Source organism: Falco biarmicus, chromosome 10 (genome assembly GCF_023638135.1).
Source record: "Falco biarmicus isolate bFalBia1 chromosome 10, bFalBia1.pri, whole genome shotgun sequence".
Lineage (NCBI taxonomy): Eukaryota > Metazoa > Chordata > Aves > Falconiformes > Falconidae > Falco > Falco biarmicus.
The window spans coordinates 28,122,486-28,131,889 of record NC_079297.1 but is presented as its reverse complement, the minus strand read 5'-3'; the positions used below and the strand labels follow the sequence as shown (position 1 = coordinate 28,131,889).

Genomic DNA, 9,404 nt, shown 5'->3' with positions numbered 1-9,404 from the left:
GAGTACACATATATAAATCTGTTGATGTGTTTAGAAACTTGAACAGAAATGTTGCTTAGAAGGTCTCACGCTAGAATAGTTCCATTATATGCTCAGGGTATTATCCGATACATTCAGGATTGGGTAGGAAGGGCTATTTCCTGCACATGTGGTAAGAAAATCCAGCTATTCCAGGCTCCAAGAAAATTATATGCTCCCACATAAAGAATTCAGCTTCCGTTCCTTAGATCTATTTTCTTTTTCTCAATCTATAAAGCAAAATTCCTTTAAAAGAACCACTGTAATGGCTTTATATGTTAATTTAAAACAAAAAGCATTACCAAAGGAAGAGAATATAAAAATTTGTATTTAACTACTGATTCTCACTGGAGATGAATATGATGAAAAACTTCAAAACAAGAGCAGAATACCTGTGCTACTAATGGCCTCTCATGTGATGTATTAGATTGTCAAGTTTTTACCCTCATATGAGTGAGGTGAAACCCTTATAAGCCCCCATAAGTTAAGGAAGTCTTGTTACCTTCACCCTGTAGATCGTGAACTGATACATATCATGTATGTGTGAATTCTCAAGGTCATAAAGGAGATGAGTGGTGAAGGAGGGAGTTCAGCATGGTCTCCCAAGACCTGTGCATAACAACCAGACCATCTCTTTTGTATAAAAACGTTCAGTTAACTTTGAAGAAATCCACAATTAATCAGGAAAGATCAGACAGGTTGTTTAAATACCACAAGAAGGGCTTTTATTGTGTTGGATATGTAGATAGTATTACATTTACAAGAATTTGAATAGATAGGCCTGCACATGTCAGGAAAGGGAGTGCTTTACATAATCAGCCACAGTGAGGGGATGAACATCCTACAGCAGAGTTAGCAGGCATGGCTTTATACTAGTCGATAAGGCTGGATTGTTTTTCATAAGGGCTATTCTTATTCCTTTTTCCTATCCCTTTCAATGGGGGAGAACAGGCTAGGACTGAACAAAAAAATGTACGAAGCAGCTGCACTGTTAAAAATAATGGGTTAGGAACTGGAATGGTCTCACTGGAAGGGGGGCTGCGCAGCACCCAGGGAAGTTGCTGTTTCCCTTGATGGTTGCATGTCCTGCACTTCACACAGCAGAAGGTGGGCTAGGGTAGCCGACAGAGCCACATGTAATACCAAATTCATGGGGTTTGATTAGTGTTTATTAATCTAATCATTACTGAAGTGTGTTCATCTCTACCCCAGAGTGATTAGACTGTATCTTAGGTATGTTGTCCTTTGGAGAGAGGTAGGTGTGACTGTGAATAAAGACTTTCTTAATTCTGTTTAGGTAGCATTTAATGAAACATAATTTTAAAAGATCATTATGATAATAGTTAAGATTAGTGACTACAAACTATACATTCATCTTTTGGCCGTGCTCAAAGTTCAAATATTTAAGGATAATCAGTAAATAAACTAATTGTAGTTATTAGAACAGCAAGTTCCCTTGTGGTCTGCATGGAGCCCCTGACATGTCTCCCTAGGGAGCACGTAAAAATTTTGGAAGGACTTGGCAACAGAGGGTTATCTTTTTATGGACTTACTAACTTTTTCTGAGAGGAGTGGAGGGAAGAGGACAGCTGGTAAAGGTGAAGAGATATATGGGAGGTCAGTGCTGTAAGCATCTTTCCTAGCCAAGGAGGAACATCTTTCCTAAAGAAGTTTTGGAGTATTTCCCAGGAGGGGTTAAATTCTTTTTTACTGTATTTTCCAGGTTCTCTGTGGAGGAATGTTGCTTTCATGTGGCTCTCAATGCTGGACTGAAACTAGGAAGACTTTGTGCAAATCATATAGATATCATTTCTTTCATATGCACAACCCCCTTTGCTAACTACAGATCACTTCTACTGGAAGTTTGCCAAGAGCATTTTCTCATTCCCTGGTTTTGCCTTCCTCAAGGCTGCTAAAGAAGATAGTCTTTTAGATAACAGGGAAATGGTATGCACCATTATTTCTATCTTCTATCACTTTGAGGAAAAAGTACATTTACTACTCCCAAGGTTAAATAAGCAGATAAACATGTTGCAACTCAAAAGTTAATGATTGAGTAAACCTTTGGTTCAGCCAAGCACGATGCAAGGAGCTAGAAGACAAATTTCAACCCAAACAAGAGGCATTTTCCACAACAAAATTCTTACCTCAAGGTCAACAAATTACTTTTGAGACTTGGTTAAATGCTTGGCTCATTAGAGATTGTGTTACATTCAGCCGTGCATGGATAAATAGGGCCACATTCACACTGGTTTTCTCTCCACGTTATCCAAAGCAGCTTTAAAATTGCCGCATAGCAGGCAGGTGTGAAAAAAGTTGGGTAGCTCATGTCATGGTGGCAGACTGGGGTCCTGCTCCCTCGTTCTGCCACAGCCTTCCTCAGAATCGGTTAAGGTATAGTGTCTGTGTGGCATATGTCAAAATACTTATGAATGGTTTCAAGTTATCTATAAAGTAGGCCTGCTGAGGTTTTTATCAAACCTTGAGGTTAGCAGATACGGGCTTTAACTGCGGATCGTTTTACCCTCCCTGTTGCAGCACTTCAATTCAAACCCGTTTCTTTACTTTTTTTTTCATAAAACTTCATTTCTACCGTTAGCAAGACGTTGTTATTGTGGGTAGAAGTCGAGCAGGTGTAGCGCAAGCGCTGTTAGTGATGTTAGCTGTCAGTCCTGAACTTTCTTTCCGGCAGCTTTCCGTGTGCTTGCCGTCTGAAATCTTCTTAAAGCTCCCGAATATGACAGCCTTTGAGCTTCCTCAAACTTAGAGCCTAAACGGACGAGAAGCAACCGTTTCCGACTTCCCCCTTTAGGGGCTGCCGGGGGTGCGGGCACGCCCGCCGCTGCCCCATACCCAGGTGCCGCCTGCCCGGGGTGCCCGGCGGGGAGCGCGGCGGCCCGGCCCGCAGGTGAGCCCCTGCCTCCCGCCGGGCCCGGGGCCGCGGCTCCCGGCACAGGGGCGCCCGGCGGCGGCTCGCACGGGGCTGGGGCGCCCGGCCCGCCCTGGCCCGCCCCGGCCCGCCGGCCCCGCCCCGAGCCGCCCGGCGCCGTGCCGTGCCGAGCCGAGCCGAGCGGCGGGCAGCATGCGGAGTGCCGTCAGTACCGGTAGGTCCACGGGGCGGGGGGCGCGCTGCTGCCGGCGGAGCAGGTGCGGTGGGACCGGGGCTCCCCGCGGGTGGCGGTACCCGGGGCCGGGCTCGGCTTCCGCGGGCGGTGGCGTTCGGGGCCGCGCTGTCCCTTGGCAGGGCGCGGGCGGCCGGTGCCCGTGGCGGAGCGGCGGAGCCGGTGCCCTTGGCGGGACCGGTGCCCGCGCCCGGCAGGCTGGGCTCGACCCGGCGGGTTGGGGTCTGGGGCGGCCGTGGCCGTTTCGCAGCTGCGAGCAGTCCCAGCCCCCTGCGCGTCTGTAGTAACGCGGGGTGACGGCGGGTCGCCTCGGGCTGCGGCGGAGGGCGACGCGGGAAAAGTGGGAATAATCCTCGGCTCTGTGAGTACCCTGCGATTAAGGCAGCAAAATGCTTTCTGAATGTGTTACAACACCGAAGTGGGCTATTAGTTCGGACGCGTCTTAATGAGTGTGTTAATCAGCGTAACATCCTCCTCTGCTCACCTTTTGAGCTGATTGAATGTGGCATCTGTTGGGTTTTTCTTTGTGCTTTGAAGTACGCGTTAGCCTGTGACAGTAATTGTCTTGCCATTTTCACTGCGTTTTCAGTGTGTAAATCCAGCATGTGACTCGAATTCAGATCAGCTGGCCATGGGCTGGCTGGAACACCGGGGGCTGGAGATTTATTTGCACCTAGGCTTATACGGTTGAACCAGTATCAAAAAGTTGTAAGCTCTCTCTCAAGCTTATCGGAAAAGATCTGGAGGTCTCTGTCGACTTTAAAAATCGTTTACAATTGGCAACCTTGCCGGTACTTTAAGCCAAACTGACTGTGGAAACCAAACTGCATTCTTGTATCACCCTGCAGGTCAAAACTAAGGCATGTTGGTATGGCCAGGAACCTTCATATGAGTGTGGATTTCTTTTCTTTTTTTTTCCTTCTTTTCTTTTTTCATCTCCTTAGAGACTCTAAATCCTGCAATAAGGTGGAGCAGTGCAGTTTGTTGCCAGGCCCAGCTGGGGTGCAGCTGCCCATTCTCTGACTCTGCTGTTGGTTTTGAGGAAGTTCTTAATCTCTCTGTGACTCAGTGTCCTAATCTTTAAAATGGTTTAATAAGACTTGTCACGCTTGCCTCCCAGGGATATTAACATCTAATTGATGTTCACCAAGTGCCTTGATCTGGGAGAAAAGAGGGCATCTTGCTTCCTTCTTTTGCCACTCTGTATTGATTGCTAATTATATTACAAGGGTGGAAAACAGATTTCCATCAGCCAAACTGGAATTCATGTCTGTTATCATTTGCACAAGCCTTCTAAAGAAGTGTATGTCCATATGCTTAGTTTGAAGTATCTGGGTCTTCCTCTAAATACAGAGGGTTTTATCCTTTCTGGAGGATGCATCTGAAAAATGTGCTTCTAAAATACTGTACTGAAGCATCAGCAAACTTTTGCTTCTGACTCTGGAGATATTATACAGTTTTTCTCTGTGCATTATGAGGTCATAGTACATTTTAAGACTTAGAATTAAGTTGACTCAACACATCCTTGATGTTAGTCTTACTCAGACTGAATCTTGTGTTCAGTCTGGGTTTTTGTCATGTTTCGCTTCTTTAGAAACTGAGAAAGTCTGCAACAATTTTACAGTTCTCTGCCTGAAAACAGAAGTTGTCTTTAAAATACAAGTGCTGTATTTGTCTTTGTAACCATTTCACTTGCTGACCAAAGCAGTAATTAGCCACTTTACTCCCCTGACTTGAATCTGGCCCCACCTCGCTGCCTCCCCCCTCGGGCAGATAGCAGAGCCTGCAGTGGCAATAGTACAGGGCTGGGGTGGTGGGGTCACCAGTGACATATGTTAGAAGACATCAGTATTCCATAAATCAGCTGGTGTAAGTGGACATACCTACTTACTGCACGGGCAGAATGGTCTTTTTCAGCTAAAGCCTTGAGCTGAGAAATTCTCTGTCCTCTTCCTGCGTCTTGGGTTCTCCATGCTGCCAGGCTGTGTGCTGGGAGGCTGCTTTCTGATGGGGCCGGCTAGCCAGGTACCAGCGCATTCACTCATGCGTTTTATTCAGTTCTTTTCAAGACTGTTGCTGCAAAAAATGTTAAACAGAGCTGTCAAGTTGATATCTGACAAATGAAGGTTTTAAAATGCTGCTTGACATTGGTGACTGCTGTTCTCTTCATAGTGCTAGAAAAAGGTATTGGAGATGCAGCTTATTCTCTGTGGTGGAGAAATGAAGTTCTGATGGAAAACTGAAGGTTGCTGCATTCAAATTCTTCTTCCTATGTGGTCTGTAGCAAGTGATGTGACTTTTCCTGCCCTGTCTGTGAAACTAGGTGAATTGTTAGCAAACCAGTATACAGAAACTTACAGAAAATTGTACAGAAATGAGAAGCCATCTCTGTTTGAAACTCTGAGCTTCTTGTTTGTTTGTTTGTTCGTTCTTAGTTGCCTTAATGTTGTTCTAAAGATGTGTGGCAGTGCAGTATCCCTGATGGTGGTGTTGTGCTGCTGTTTGTGGGGGGGTTGAGATTTCCTTCTGTTTTGTCTAGAATCTAGAAGTAAATATGATCTTGAAAGATTTTGGTTTTTCTAAGATAGTCTGAAGCAGAGTTTTCTTGCCTGGTGTCCATGTCCTGTTGCTTGCGGAGATGAGAGAGCCTGTTTTTTGTCTGGAGATGTTCTTTAAGTGTAAGAAACCATAAAACAAGAGAGGTGATCACTATCCGGCTTCTCCATGAGTATACTTTAAGTCTTTCACCTCTTTTAGCACGTACCTTGTATCTGCTCCAGCTGTGTCACTGCTCTGGTATTTTATAATTAGTATCTTGAAAACTCAAGGGAAAACTTTCAAATGCTAGATACTTCCCATTGGGGCTCTTCCACGTGGCTGTAACATTTGTTGTGAGTCCTTGGTAACGTGTATCTGTTCCTCAGGAGTCCCTCGTCTCTGATTCCCCTGGCATCAGCAGAAACCCTCTGTTTTCTAGTGGAAGAGGCTTTGCTTCTTAGGAGCACAGTGTGTTTTGCTTCCCTTAAAACGAAGACAATTTCAGATGACTGAAACTGAGGCCTGCCTCCCTGTATGGTCCTGCTGTTTTCTCAGCTTGCTTGCGTGGTGTATTGTGGAGCCAACAAACTATGGGAAGGCTGAGGAGTTGGTTTGTAGGCTATAGCGGCAGCCTGGCATGCATTATCTGTATAATATGTGTGTACCTGTTTAACGTGTGCACTTCGTGTATGAGCAAATTGTTTCTTTGATGCACCTCTTTCTTTTCAAGCTCTTTCTGTGTGAGGAGTCCATTAATTTGAAAAATGCAGCTGCTACTCTGTGTCTGGCAGCCTGGCTGCTAAGGGGTGGCACACTGTTTGCTTTGCTCATCGCTAGGACCAGGTTTAGAGGTTTTTATACTGCAAATAGACTCCTTCAGAAGCGGTATTAGTAGTTCGAGGTATTCCAGCACGGTACATTAGACTGTTTCCAGAAAAGATATATATTCTAAATTAAGGCTATTAAGTGTCCCACTGATTCAGTGACCATGCAGATACATAGTTAATATTGTATTGTGACACATTCTGGAAATTGCTGGGTTTATTTTTGACATGGAGAAGATGACTAAGAATAACTCTTTCATCTATGCATAGTTACATTTACAAGCAAATCAAAACTTCCCCAAAATGATCTTTAGTCATATTTAGAGTCTCAGTTCCATGAAAGGAAAAAAATTCAGACTTGTGCTTAAATCTGAGCTGCATGTGCTATCAAGCCCTCTTCCTGCTCTGAGCTCATAAACCCTTGTTCAGTGAGGGCTTATGTTTTGGGGGGGTTTGTTTCATTTTATAATCTCCCCCAGATTTTTGTCGCCAGTTTACTGTGCAGGGTGGGGGCAAGAGAAGCCCCATTCTGTCTTGGGAAAGGTAGACTCTACCGCAACACAATTTATAATAGACACTAATGCCCTAGCTTATATGTAGTTCAAGTTCTAATTATTTTCATTTCTCTGTCCCAGTCAAACTGATATAACTAGAAGGAAACTTTTATTCATTTCTTCATGCTTTTTCTTCCATCCTAGAGCTGTGATGGTAAGAGCTGGTGAGGAGGGAATAGTTATGAAGACAAGCCATGGGTTCAGAGATCACCTGCCTGTCTGGTTTTGGACACTTTGCTACATTTTGTTAACTTGTCGCCAAAAACTTTCTGTCTGGGGCCTGACTCCTTCAGGCAGATAATTTATTGAATTGTGTGATGGGAATATGTGGATTAGATTTAAACTTTTGTTCTTGTCACTGGCATCTCATCTGCATTGGTCTAGGCGAACAATGCCAGTGGCTTCTCCACTTGTTGCATTCAACCAAGTGGATGTTACCACTTTGGTTTTTAAAATGACTGTGCCTGGCACCGTAAGTGTGTGTTACGGAGTTTTGTCTTTGTAAAAAGCAGGTTCATTGGGTCCATTAGTTCATGGTAAATCCTTCTCAGACCTTTTAAGCTTGCAGCTTCTTGCCTGTGTAGGCTGAGGCAGTGCCCAAGGGGGTGTTAATGCTCATCCTTCCATGTAACTGCCATAGCCAAGCATCAAAATAGAATTTCCAAAGCCATGTGAAAATTTTGTTGGGACTATGTGGGGATGTTTTGTAATCAACTTTAAATAGTCTTATGGTAATTAAATTGCTTATCTTAACTCTTCTGCATATTTCATGGTGTGGTGTTTTTGTTGGTTTGTTTTTTTGTTTTTTTTTTAATATAGTATCACTTCTGAAGGAGTACATTAAAAGGCTCAGTTCAGATAACATATTTTGCTATTTTCTTACGTGAATGGGCAACTCCAATAGCCAATTGGAAGGCTTTTGAATGTTCCAAGATGTTTTTTCCTAGTCTATCATGTGTAAATTGCGTATGATGAAGGTCAGAAAAAAATCAACGGTTTTGAAAAAAGCAAAGCAGGAGGAACAAAAGACAAATTTCCCCCCCTCTTTGAGAAGGCTTAGGTTGGGCAGATAGTGGAATTGGTTTTTTGTGTGTAATCAGATAAGAGTGTACTGTAGTGACTGTAATCTGTGTTATTGGCTGAGGTGAGTCCCATCTGTTAGTGGTGTTAGGGATCTCCAGTACCCTTGGCCTCTAAACTTGAGCTCACAGGGAGCAGCACAGAAGGATTTAGAGAAACAAATGCAGTCTCCGAAGGCAGTTGCTAAAAGCAAGGGAGAAATTCATAACGCAGCACAGTGTTCTCTGCGGACACCCTTTCCAGCTGCAAACCCCCTCTGGTTAAACGTTAGCCTTAATGAACTTTGCAAGATACCGGGTAGTTTTTGGTTTCTGCTTGCCCATGAGATCAGCTTTCTTTTGTACGGGATCATCTATTGTATATGCTTGTGATCAGGCTGTTTATTATGGATTTTCATTGTGCTGTGTCACCTTGTGTTGAGCTGGGGAATAATTTTAACTAGCAGTCTGAGCTGATTAGTAGAAAACTCAGGGCTTGTGTTGTGGGAAGTACTTGGGCTTGACTTCATCGTAGCGTGTAGTCAGTGGTGATTTCTATTTATTCATTAAAAATCTTGTCATCGCTGTTTTACTCCAGCTGTGGATCTGGCACGGTATGTACTTGTATGCTTGAATCACCATTGCTCTTCTCCTGTTGGAGGCTGTAAAGGAGTGAGCATCCTGAGAATAGAACTGACTTCTCCAGGTCTCACTTCCATCCTAGCTGGACTGAAGGAACAGCTGATGGAATGTGATATTTGGGTTTGGATAATTTATGTGAATGAGTTCTCTTTCAGATCCAGACTCCTAGCCTTCTGCTCAGTATTTGGTTTTCCTCTTTCACAGGGGTTCAAATTCAAGGTGCTACAAATTCCTATGGCTGCCACCTATGCAGCCAACTGTTTCTATCGGTTCAGAAAATTAAGTAATTGCACAGCTGTAGGAACAGAAGAATATTGAAGCCTGGAGCGATTTTTCTGATTTCAGTTTTGCTTCATAGGATAAATGTAGAGTGTAGGTTCCTCCCATTTCTATCTATAGATTTTTTAAAAGTAACAGCTGACACTCCTCTGTATTTGTGTTCAGAACATTAATGTGGTTGTATGAATATCAGAAATGTGCATGTTTAAGGCTTGGAAACAAGCTCCATAAATATGAGCTATTGGTGCATATTCAAAGTGGAGTTCAGTGGATACTGAATAATATACCCTTTGCTGTAATTACTCTCTGAAACTCTGCCCTTGCACCAAGTCAATATTCGGTGTCCTAACAAATGCATTATGGAGAGTA

General features: G+C 43.9%; 1 protein-coding gene across 5 annotated transcripts in view; it reads left to right on the top strand.

The window, feature by feature from the left end:
- Nucleotides 1-2,989: 2,989 nt before the first annotated feature.
- The window catches only part of MICAL2 (microtubule associated monooxygenase, calponin and LIM domain containing 2), a 132,866-nt gene continuing 126,451 nt past the window's right edge, over nucleotides 2,990-9,404 (top strand). For 2 of the 5 annotated variants that reach the window (XM_056353868.1, XM_056353864.1), the window contains exon 1: nucleotides 2,990-3,122. The gene's annotated coding sequence lies outside the window, so the exon portion shown is untranslated. Of the gene's footprint in view, nucleotides 3,123-3,300; nucleotides 3,502-4,924; nucleotides 5,166-9,404 lie in introns of those variants that run through there. The other 3 variants (XM_056353867.1, XM_056353866.1, XM_056353865.1) reach the window with 3 other exon arrangements.